At 47.4% G+C, this 11,845-nt stretch overlaps 1 protein-coding gene across 7 annotated transcripts in view; it reads left to right on the top strand.

Annotated features, from left to right (window-relative positions):
• The window catches only part of LOC139057558 (uncharacterized), a 302,935-nt gene that overhangs the window by 188,509 nt on the left and 102,581 nt on the right, over positions 1 to 11,845 (top strand). The window lies entirely within an intron of this gene.

Genomic DNA, 11,845 nt, shown 5'->3' with positions numbered 1-11,845 from the left:
CTACTCTTGCATAACTTGATGTCAGCATGTGTTCCAGAGTCCTTGTGTCGCTGGCATGCCTCCAGACTGCACTCAGCCCTCTTGAATAAATATTCTGTCACAGCCTTTAGAGGAGACTTCAGCGGGAACAGGTTGTCAGTCCAGGACGTGATTCCTTTAAAGCGCTCTTCGCAGGATGTGAGCAAGCTCATAACTTCACCGCTCGGATAACATAAGTTCTTACCATCATGAACATACTCCTTTTAGTGCAGTTAAATATGCATGCTCATGGCTCGTCGAGCCCAGCATTGCAACCCTGCACTGCTCGCAATTTTTCGTTCTTTTTTCCAAATTCCTTCCTCAAGAAAGCCACCAATATGGTGCAAAATGCTGCACTCAACTGAAAGTCAGTGCTTCTTCCAGTCATTCTGTGAGTGGTTCGTGCACTGGGGCACGCCACACCCGGGAATTTGGGACCAGAAACCTCCGTGCACGTGTCTCTCGACCGACCGTAACGCAATGTGGTGAGCGCGATGGCGGCCGGCGGTCGGAAGGCGGCACTGACTCCTTCACAGTATGACTCCACCCTCCGAGAGGGCGCGCGCATCGAGGCGCCCTAGGGGAAAAGACCCATTGGTTCGCGGTGAGCAGGTGAATCGAACGGACCTACAATGTTGATGTTTACCATATATAATTTCGAAGCCAAGAAACATAAAACGCAGCTTGCCCATGGAGAAAAAATAAACTTGCAAGTTAGGTGAGACATGTGTGTCAGGCCTAACAGACACTAGAACACCATGCTTGCAATAAGTGATGTAACACTCTTGCTTAGTGAATCCATTTATTGAACATCCGCATGTTTTGGTGCTTTGCGCACCCTCTTGCCTACCAGTGCAGCTTCAGTAAAATAAGTGCGCAGGTACTTTCTCACTGCGTTGATTCGATGATCCTTAGGTGGCTGTGGTGCAGGATGCAGCTTGATGTACTTTGCCAGGCAGTCTGAAAAATATTGCAGAAGTGCTCAGTAGAATCCACTCAAACGACATCTGGGGAAAGAAAAAGTGTATGGTTCAATGAGGTTTCATTAAAGTGAAGGACGGAAATTGAGGACATTTAAGTGAGGAACTGTACTGTATCCTGCTTCGTTTGTACAATATGTCTACCTGTGCACAAAAGGTTGCCAAAGAATAGTGCAGCTATCATATTCTGTTTCATGCTAGGTAATTTAAGCTAGTAGGTTGCTTTGATAGTCTATACCACTAATCTCCAACTCATCTATGGCTACGCACTGCATCTAGCCCACATAGCTTCCCTAGGCATGCGCGGCACTGTTTTCTCGTCTTTTCCATTAGACTCTACTACGGAGGAAATTTTTTGGGCCAATGTGATTGAAAAAAAAAAGGTGCACCTTAAATTCAGGCAAATAGTGTATATTTCATTGTAAACTTTCACTTCTTAAAATGTCCACATGCAGGCCACAAATGGGATATTTAGAGGCAGATGTCTTCAATGCATTGACTGTGCCTTAAGTAACAGCAAGACAAATGCAGCAGCTGTTGAACACCTCTCTGGGGGGTCACATGTACAGCCGCGGCCACGTCTGTGTAGAGCGCGCGAGCAGACGGCCTTGCTCTGCGGGGCGACACCGTGCGACAGTTGCGGGATCTGACGCACTGTACCCAGGAGCATACGCGGCCTAATATACATGCAGAACTGCATTGCACGAGTGGCAACGTTGAAACGGGCAGTTGTTTAACCGAATATGTACGCTTCCTCAGGGTGCTCTCGGTATCGCCATGCCAAAAGATTACGCGTTTCAGCTGATAACACGCGCCCGACTCTATCGCTCTTTGGGACATTGTGCGCCCCATAATAGCAATTGCGCGTCGCTCATCCGCTGTGAGTCGGGGAGTCATTGCGAATAAATTCTGCGAAAAGGTTTGACTTCTATGTCCACTATAGGCAGCACGCATGCGATGTTGACATTTCATTGGCCGATAACATTATCTGGGATTGGTGAAGACATAGTTTTTCATATCGAGTGCCCTGACAGAATCGCACACGCTATCACTCACGTGCGCAATTCGCTTGTCATCGCGCGTAGTAAGATGGCGCCCTCGGGTGATGCGCACAACCTGCAAAACACGTGCGCTTACCAACATAATTTCTGGTTTAAAGCAGCGTGCGCCGACCTGCATGTCTATTAGGCCGCGCATGCTCCTGGGCACTGTGCGTCAGATCCCGCAACTGCCGCACGGTGTCGCCCCGCAGAGCAAGGCCGTCTGCTCGCGCGCTTTACACAGACGTGGCCGCGGCTGTACGTATGCTGATTGTGGTTACATAAGTTCGCACTATCTAGCGAACGCCAACTTTAGATAGAAATAATGCATTTGAACCACTAAATGTATGAGCGCCATCCGGAGCTTTCAGAACACGATCGAATTAACCAGGCTACTTAACGGAAATATACTTATTATTATAATTCCATGGGCAGTGAGCCAATGTCCCAACCCTATTTAAGTTTGTACAGTACACTGTAAAAAATTAAAAAAAAACAGACATTTGCTGGCAGCTGTCCTGCCAGAAAAAAGTATGTACAGTTCTGTTTTCAGTTTTTCAGTTTTTCGGTAATTTTACAATGTTAGTTTTTTATCATTTGCCGAAAATCCCTGTAAAATTTCTGTGAAATTTAATTTTCTGTTTCGAAGCTAGTCTGTGATTTTCAGGTTTTTCTTTCTCATTATTTACTGAAAGCTTGTAAAATGTCTGTGAAGTTCACTTTTGTGTTTTCAGTGATTGTGTTATTTTACAGTGTTTCTTTTCTGTCATGTACAGAAAATCTGTGAAATTCACTTTTCTGTTTTCAGTTATTCTGTTATTTTACAATGTTTCTTTTCTATCATGTACAGAAAATCTGTGAATGCAAATTGAGTATAGTTGCCTGTTTTTGGCTGCCCTGTTAATTTACACACAATTTTCTTTTTGATTTGCAGAAAATATACTTGAAATTCCTGCAAAGTTCTGTTTCCCATTTGTTTTTCTTTTATTCCAATTTTTTTCCCCGCACAAAATACGGTTTCTGTGCAAGCACAAGGGCTCATTAAATTACAAATACGATCTTTGCATCGTTTATACCAATGGAAGTGTGATATTACATAATTGGTTGCTCGAGGGAAGTTGTCTGTAGTAATTTAAGAATATCTAAATATGAAACGTTTGCACAACATACTGATTTTCATCAGTATAGCATTGCCTGAGAACCAAAAGCCAAGCAGCTTGATATGAATGAATACATTATTAAAACGAAAGTGACATCAGCAGTCTTCTATAGCTCGAAAGCTATTTCTGAGCCCAACATAATAAAATGTTATACAACACAAGCAACAGAAACTAAAAATCAAAAGGTCATAGCCTTTCAAAGCCGTTACGAGTGCAGCCACTCTTGGTGACAGGTAGTGCTGCTTCCCGCCATTCTTTTGCACCTTTGTTCCTCTTGCAGGATTAATACCTGCAATAGCCCTGAAACAAAGAGCCACGAGCTATCACTAACGACCAGGCACAAAAGCAATTTTTATAGTTGAAAGACAAAAATATATTCGTTCTACACTTGTACAACCATTCTGACAAGGGCGGATGTGTTTAAAAAATGAGGTCTCATATATGATGCGCTACGTTCTGAGGGGTAAAAGCTAAGTAGGAAAAGCACTAATATCTTACCTGTTCCCACCCAGAATTAAAACTCTAGCTTTGTGAAGCGTCACTTTGCTGCTCAAACCTTCTTGTCAAGCTTCTCATAGCGATAAAGCAGCAAGATTCGTTTTATCAACAACCGCACATCAGCATGACTCACAGGCACTGCTAGGCGGAAAGAGCATACGATTCTTCTACAATGTCATTGTTTACGAGGCATGTGTTGGAGTTTCCGGTCATACAGGTACCATTGGAAACAGAAGTATCTAGGATGCTAGAGAAGTCATTTAAGTAGCAGAGCAGAGACGTCTTATTGTCTCTGGATGAGGCAATTTTACGTAAACTTCAGTGAAGTTCTGAGGAATTTATACGCATGCGGTGAAATGGTGTAAAGGAAGCTTGCAAATACCAGAAGGTCTGACGAGTAGCGTGCAGCGTTGTTAAGGATTAGGTCTACTTGGGATTTTATAAACTTCACGACTTCGAGGTGCCATCCGTGTAGCTGGGGCTGATCAGTGCATATTGACTCTTCCAACAGCTCCACCGCAGTTGCAAGCAGATGGCGAGCCCGCTGGTCATTGTTGGGAGAATGATGAGTGCGCAGAGATTAAACACGTTGAAAGATATCACTTATAGTTGTCTAAAGTCCTGCAACTCATCAGTCACACTGACACCATGAAGTTCCACAATGCGGGTTTCCCCATGGTACACTTCCACACACATGTTGTCACAAACTACCACCGACGAACGTACAGAGGCGCCCTGATCAACAGTCACATCCAGGAATAGAACCTTGGACTCCATTTTGATCACAGACCAAAAGGGCGAAAAGTTAAAGCTTCGCAGAGCATGAAGAAATTCAGAAAAGCTTGTAACTTTGTTCTGCTTGTCTTGTTGCTTTTCTTCCAGAGATTTTTCCATGGCAATGCAGAGTGATTCGTCCTCAACACGATTTCATTTATCCTCCGGAGCCTCCCGAGTGCTCGCATGTTGCGCGAAAGGTACTGGGGGCAATTAGGGAACACACTTGGTACCGCATCCGGCTTCAGCCTGATTACTCTCAGCGGCACTTCAATACCGTTCCGCATCTTCACATCTGTGTACTTAGATGTTTTGACGTAATCACTTGCCGCAAAATGCTTCTCGCACAGCTGAAATGACAAAAAGAAATCTGTACAAATACGTTTCGTACCGCCAGAAACATAAACGGCTCGCTTCGGCTTTCGATACTACAAAAAGAAGAATGAGCGCGTTTCAGGCTCCGACAACGCAAGCAGGCCGATTCGGCTGTTGCTGGATACGTTCAGCCGGAAAAACGCACATTGCTTTAATAAAAATCACGAGGGTTGCAATGTGGGCTTTTTGGTAATGCATCTTCAAGGGGAGCATGGTAGCGCGATTCAAAGACGGGACAAAAGAAGACATAAAGGGACACACACAGCGCTAGTGTCTCTTTGTGTCTTCTTTTGTCCCGTCTTTGAATTGCGCTACCATACTCCCTTTTAATAAAAATCCCCCGAATCGACTCATAAGCCATATCATATACTACTGTGTGATAGCTTACTACTGTGTTCTTCGTAAGGGTAAAATCCTTGACCCTGTGTGCCGCTCGGCACACAGGGTCATTGGGAAACACCTGCACACGCACACGCGGCTCTCCAGCATAGTTGGACTTGCAGTTGGGAGTGCAACAGCAGCCCGGCATTCTTGCAGTTTGTTCACGAGCACAGAGTACAAAACAGAAAATATGCATCTTGCCGACGTAAAAACGACGCATGCTCACATGCCTACTATCCGACAGCATCCGATGCAAACGACTGCAAAGAGCTCCAATCACTGTGACCAGCACAAGGGAAACAAAATCCGACAGAGGTGCATGGAAATGTGGCTGCCTAAACACGCCTAACGATGTTGTGTGCATTCTTTCAGAATATAGCTGTCTAATGAAAACCGAATAGATCAATGCTGCGGCCTTTGGGCCCTAATTATACGAAAAACTAAAAAAAAATGAGTTGTTTGGGTTCTAGCAAAAGTCAACGCTGAAGCCAATGCGAGCTATCCATAGCTGTTCTTGTCCGGCTTGCCCATGCTGCACCCTCGCGTGCCGACTCTCGGCGAGGCTGTCGCCGTCAATTCGAGCGCTGATCTGAGCTTGGTGACGTAGGCGCTTAAGCGAGGAGGCGGCGCCGGGGCCTTCAGTCTTCTAGGTGATGTTGGTTTAGCACGGGTTCGCCTGTCAAACGAAACCATAGGTCACGCCCAGCGCGAGGCATGCAAGTCTTGTGCGCGCACCCACCACGGTTGGGCCACGCCCAACTTATTTTTCGGCAACAGCGACGCGGTGCCGAGCTGAGAGGCATCAACAGTCTTGACCGCTGACATAAAATACACGCAACTCACTGTCATCGGTGATGCTGAGCACGACTATCAGAAAAAGCGTTGACTGTAGCGGGCTTATGCATATATCTTCTCGGGCTGAGATGGCCCCACAGCACGGTTTCATTGCCTGCATTGTGGCGACGTAGCGCACAATAAATGATTATCGGCGCGTCACTGTAGCTGCTTGCAAGGCGTCAATGCACCGAGGGGGACGACGATGCTGACGAATGCGCATCGCAGCAATCGTTTGAGATGGCTACTCTGTCATCGGTGATGTAGCGTCCGAGAATCGCTCGCGTTTCTAGACACAGTGCAATGGCATTTCTTAATCACAAGCACTGCGCACTCAACAGTTCCAACACCCTCCGTTCGAAGTCTCATTTCATAACTGCACACAAGAGCCCTCACCTGCCAAAATGCGATTGCTGCGGTGTCGTTACGATATCCATCTGCGATCGTGCTGGTTCCAGCAAAGGTAATCTGCAAGAACCTTGGAGTGCACAACACACTCAAATAATGCGTGCATGAGCTCAGAGGCACCTTCACTGGGCAAGCGATGACAATCGAATAATTGTGTCGCTGGGAAGCACGCACTTCCTCGCAATGCATCGCAGAGGCTTCGCGCACAAAGATAAACTGGTACATTTCCACTGTACTGCGTCACTACGGACCCTAAAATAACGTACCGCCACTTTGCAGCGACAGCCGTTGCTCCCGTATCTATGGGTCTGTTCGATTCGTCTGCACCACCTGAACCCAGTTCACGGTGGTTCACGTCGAGTTCCGCACTTTTGCAGCGCCAGTTCAGTGGTGCAGCTGCAGCGCTACACTAGCGCCACGGAGAAACGAATGCCAAGGTGCAGGCCTTCTGCGCCTTGTCGCCCTTTGTTTAGGCGCTGGTGAATTTGTATGTCACCTGTGATATGTGCGTTGCCATGTTTGCGGTTGTAGAAAAAAAGTGTGTGTGTGTGTGTGTGTGTGTGTGTGTGTGTGTGTGTGTGTGTGTGTGTGTGTGTGTGTGTGTGTGTGTGTGTGTGTGTGTGTGTGTGTGTGTGTGTGTGTGTGTGTGTGTGCATCGCTGCTGCACTGAACGATGAACTGTGGCACTCAAGTGTCGTTCATGTAACCGTAGACCTTGGGGACTCGGACAGTGATGAGTCCGATGACTTGGTCGCAATGTTGGCCGTAAACCTGATGAGGAAAGACTGAAATCGTATTCACGATACCATGAAGACGTCCTTGGCAGATATGTTGAGTTTGAGTTTAAGCGGCTCTTCTCGCTGTCACGCGAAACCTTTAACTGTCTTGTAGACCGCTGTCAAGCATCACCGTTCTTCCCAGGAGCTCGTGGATGGCGCGCGCGAATCAGTGCCGAGAAGACGTGTCTCATCGTTTTGAGCCATCTCTGGAGCTAGCGCAGCATGTACTCAATCGCAGGCAGATTTGATGTTACAGAGGCATCTATGCACGCATGCATTGAGAGGGTGCTCTACCTTTACATAGCATGAGTGAAGAATTGATCGTGGCCGGACGAGCAACAGCAAGAGCGTAGCAAGGGTGGCTTCTTAATAAAGAGCGGTGGGAAAGGGCCGCGAGACACCACTGGGCGCGTGGACGGATGCTACGTATAGATAAACACCCCGACCGAATGCCCGCACTTATACTTCAAGCGAAAAAAGTTTATTCGATCTTGCAAGGCATATGCAACCGTGAGAACAGGTTCATAGATGTGCTCATTGGATTTCCCCGCTCGGCTGACGACGCCAGGGTGCTCCGCGAAGGCCACTTTTTTGAAGCTGCAGCAACGAAATGTAGCAATGGTTACATCCTGGGCGATTCAGCCTATCCATTGCTACCATGGCTTATGAGGCCTTACATGGATACATAGCGGAGCTTCCCCTCCTGGAAAAGGAAATATAACAAGTGCCGTTCCCAGCAGCGAGTTGCCATTGAGGTGGCATTTAGAATACTTAAGCAGAGATTTCGCAGGCTGTACTAGGTGGACACGGCCAGCATAGCAGTGCTGCCTTATAATCATGGGCGCATGCGTCCTGCGCAACTTATGCAATGAGGAGAGAGATTCCTTCGAAGAGCTACAGGAACTCCCGGATCTGGAGGAAGTCGGAAATGATGAGGACAGTGCCTATGTTGTTGACCGCAGTGTGGCAGCTACAGTGAGTGCCTGCGAAAGGCAACTGCCGAAAAGCAGTGCTAAAACACAGAATTGCGTATCCTTATGCCACTAGCAGTACTTATGCAGATAAGTTTTGCTTCACTCTGTGTAATGCTGCAAATATACTTTTTTGAGAAAACGTTTGTGAACGATTAAGAATCGAGACGTTTGGGGCCTCCAAGTCCCGGGCTACTTTGTATGGTTGTCTTGTGTTGTATGATAATAATACACAATACGCACACACATAAGTGTCAGTATTTTTGTTGGAAATGTTTATTCAGAAGCCGTTGTGCCAACCTTCTCAACAGCTGTTGCCAGCCGCTCTAACAAGGACATTTTTCTGTCAAAGCGTTCGGCCCGCTCTTTCTTTGCCTCCTTAAATTATGTTAAAAGAGCATTGAGTGATGTGCTGTCCTTGTTCCTTTTTTTTTGGCAAGGCATCCGTTGGGTAGGCATTCACAACTGCATGCAGCTGATGCAGGGATTGGTAGGGGTTTACCCGTTGACAATTCTCCTGGCTCCATGTCGTCAATGCCGTCATCAGCGTCGGGAGACTTGCTGAAAAACAATGTGCAGGATTAAGGGGGATAACTAAACTTCTATCTAAATGAGGCAACTACACCTGCTGTCTTTTTCAATTGTTGCTCCAGGCTTCATCAGTACTATAGACGTGATGTGATGTTCTTTTTCAAGAACGTCACTTACGCTATTGAAAATTTGCCCGATGCTGGGCATAACGGAATCCATCATCCGTCATAATGGTGGATTATGGTAGTGGGTATGCTGGGTGTTGGGCATGTTGGGGGGCGTGCTGGGTGATGCTGGTTGACGGGTGGCGTGCTGGGTGATGGCTGGCGTGCTGGGCTACGGGTGCTGTGCTGGGTGACTGATGGGCACAGCGGGTCAAGAACAAGGTGTGCAATGGATTGAATGAGCAGCAATTGCACTTGAAAAGTTTATATGGGCTATATTCATGCAGTCTTCAGTTTTGCGAAGTGGAGCCTGTATCTACATGTGACTAAGTATGCAGCTACGTGTTCATATGCCGTATGGAATCAATATGTATACTTTTATAATATGTTATAAATATCTTTATTCTGCATCTGGCAGAGCCTCTGGTCTTTTCTGTTGGCGAACTCTTTTTCCTTGTCGGCCAGCTTCCGTGAAAAAGCTGTGCAGGTGCTTCCGGACAGCTGCGAGACGGTGTTCCGCAGGTGGTGCTGCCGGCCCCAAAGGATGTGAAGTAACATACTTCCCCAGGCAGGTTAAAAGAAGAGTGCATAAATATAGAACTAAGTTGTTTTTCTTACAATTTGTAGCAACAAGTGAATGAAGGAAATCTGCTGCAACCACTTCAAACAAGATTCAACGAAAAATTTCAGATATTAAAATGCAGTACAATTTATTTCCTATGAACATGCTACCTGGCGTGAGTGCCAAAGCACCTTTAGTTGCACAGTCAGAACTCATACACATGCATCACATTGTTTTATTGAGTAATATGGTATTCTCGTCGAGTTGGCTTGGCTTGAATGCAAAGCTTAGTCGCATGGCAGCTGCACTAGAAGCCTCATGGCGTGGATTTTTGGCTTCCAATTTCATATAATTTGTCTGCTCTTCGACCACCAGAATTCCTGTAGAATTTGGAGAGCCATGACTCGGCGACACTCTGTCTAATGCATGCAAGAGAGCTGCAAGGGACGAGCTGCATGGTTTGTCCACTCTGTAATCTGTTACCGTTACCTGCTGCTCATGCCCTCTATTAAGTGCAGTAGTGAAGGCGGACTGTAACATTAGCATCAGCCATGAAGGCATAAAAAAGTTACATAATAACCACTGCCATATGGCTGGTTTGCAAGCTCTGTTTAGCTACAAAAGACATCAACCAATACTTTAGTGTTCCACTATTAAACAACATATATTTTGCTTTTTAGGTAAGCTAACCTGCAATACATCTTCAATCTAAAGAAGCCTAAGGAAGCATCTTAAAACAAAAAAAGCCATCTGTTATGCTGGTTTGTTCATAATAAACATATTCTTGCAGCAAACGCGGCAGACTGTTTGCTGGTGCCAGTAGAAGAGCTATCGGCACTTAAATTCATAAAACAATCGAAGCTGTGCAGAAAGAAAAAGGCCAGTCACCGCCACACTATATAGTCGTCCATTCTAATCCAGGCTGGCAGCAAATGCTGGAACTCTGCATAATGCCCAGCGCCTTGCTTTTTTTGGCACCGACAATAGGCATGAAAATTTATAGGTGGATTTGGCAGGACAATTAAGCTCAAATATCCATGTCATCGTGTACATGCGACTAATTACGAGTTTCTTTGTGGAGTAATTCTTCCTTCATTTCTATTCTCAAATAAGATGAGAATTAATTTTCTTTCCCTTTGTCCTCTTGTAGCTTCAACGCTAGTCAAGGAGAAAAGGTGTTGAAGGTTGGAAGTCGGCGCCCCTCGATGATTCGAGTGCATGGTGGCAGCGCGAAGAAAGAGCCGTTGTCCGACGAAGTGACGTTTTATGCAAACGCCGAGGCGTCTGTCCGAGTCCAAGCCCGAAGCTCTTGCTCCCCCCACACAACTAAGCATGACTTTTTAACGCGACAGCGTTAAGGAGCTCGTGTCGCAGAAAAGTCGGCGTCAGCGGCGTTGGCCGTGAGCGATAAATCCCGGAAGGCACTTCATAAATAAAAAACATCTTGCAAGATGGGCTGGTGGGAATCGAACCAGGGTCTCCGGAGTGTGAGGCGGAGACGCTACCACTCAGCCACGAGTTCGTTCCTTCAAAATGGGACAACATCGCCTCTAGTGAATGCGGTGTTGCCTTAGAAACGTGGCGTAGAAAGTTATACTTCGGTGTATATCGGTAATTTCGACCACGTAACTTACAGAAGTCGCAGTTTCACGAGTCGCGAAGTACGTTTCCGCTACATTTCTTCTGCGCTCTGCGCGCACGCAGAGCCATCTTGCGGCAAATACAGAAGATCCCCTCCTCGCAATGTACGGCGCTGCCCCGACGCGTGGCTCGCCACTCGCCCCATGGTCGCGTCCGCCTTCATGGCGCGTCGGGGCCCGGTGGTGGTGGTGGTGACAACTTTATTGCACACAGGGGAGTTGCGGACACGCAGGTCCTTGGGCCCCTCACGGCCCCACTGCACTCAAACGGTCATGTCCCGGAGGTTCATGACGCTGGCAGCCCGGCCTGTGGCGATGGCTTGCTTGGCCGGGTCCTCGGAGCGCAGTAGGGTCTCCCAAGCCTCCCAAGTAGTGCTCCAGGCCCGGCGGGGGAGGATCCGCCGGGCAGAGGAAGAGGATGTGATCGAGAGTGGCTTTGGGGTGGTGGCAGAGGGTACAGGAGGGGTCGGTGTGGACGTGGTGATAGCGCGAGCGTATATAAGGGGAGCGTAAGGTGCGTGTTTGGAGCCGCCTCCAAAGTGTCTGGTGGTAATTGTCAAGGGAGGGATGGGGTGGGGGGTAGATCCGACGCTCGGCTTTGCAGGCTTGCGTCAGTTCACTGAATGAATGCATGCGCTCCCGTGAGAACTCTGGATCGGAGGCCGCCGGTGCCCGGTTGAGAGAACCTCGGGCTAAAGCGTTGGCAGCCTCGTTTCCAGGATTCCCAGAG

Source organism: Dermacentor albipictus, chromosome 3 (assembly GCF_038994185.2).
Source record: "Dermacentor albipictus isolate Rhodes 1998 colony chromosome 3, USDA_Dalb.pri_finalv2, whole genome shotgun sequence".
NCBI classification, from domain to species: domain Eukaryota; kingdom Metazoa; phylum Arthropoda; class Arachnida; order Ixodida; family Ixodidae; genus Dermacentor; species Dermacentor albipictus.
This window is presented reverse-complemented; position numbering and strand designations above follow the sequence as displayed.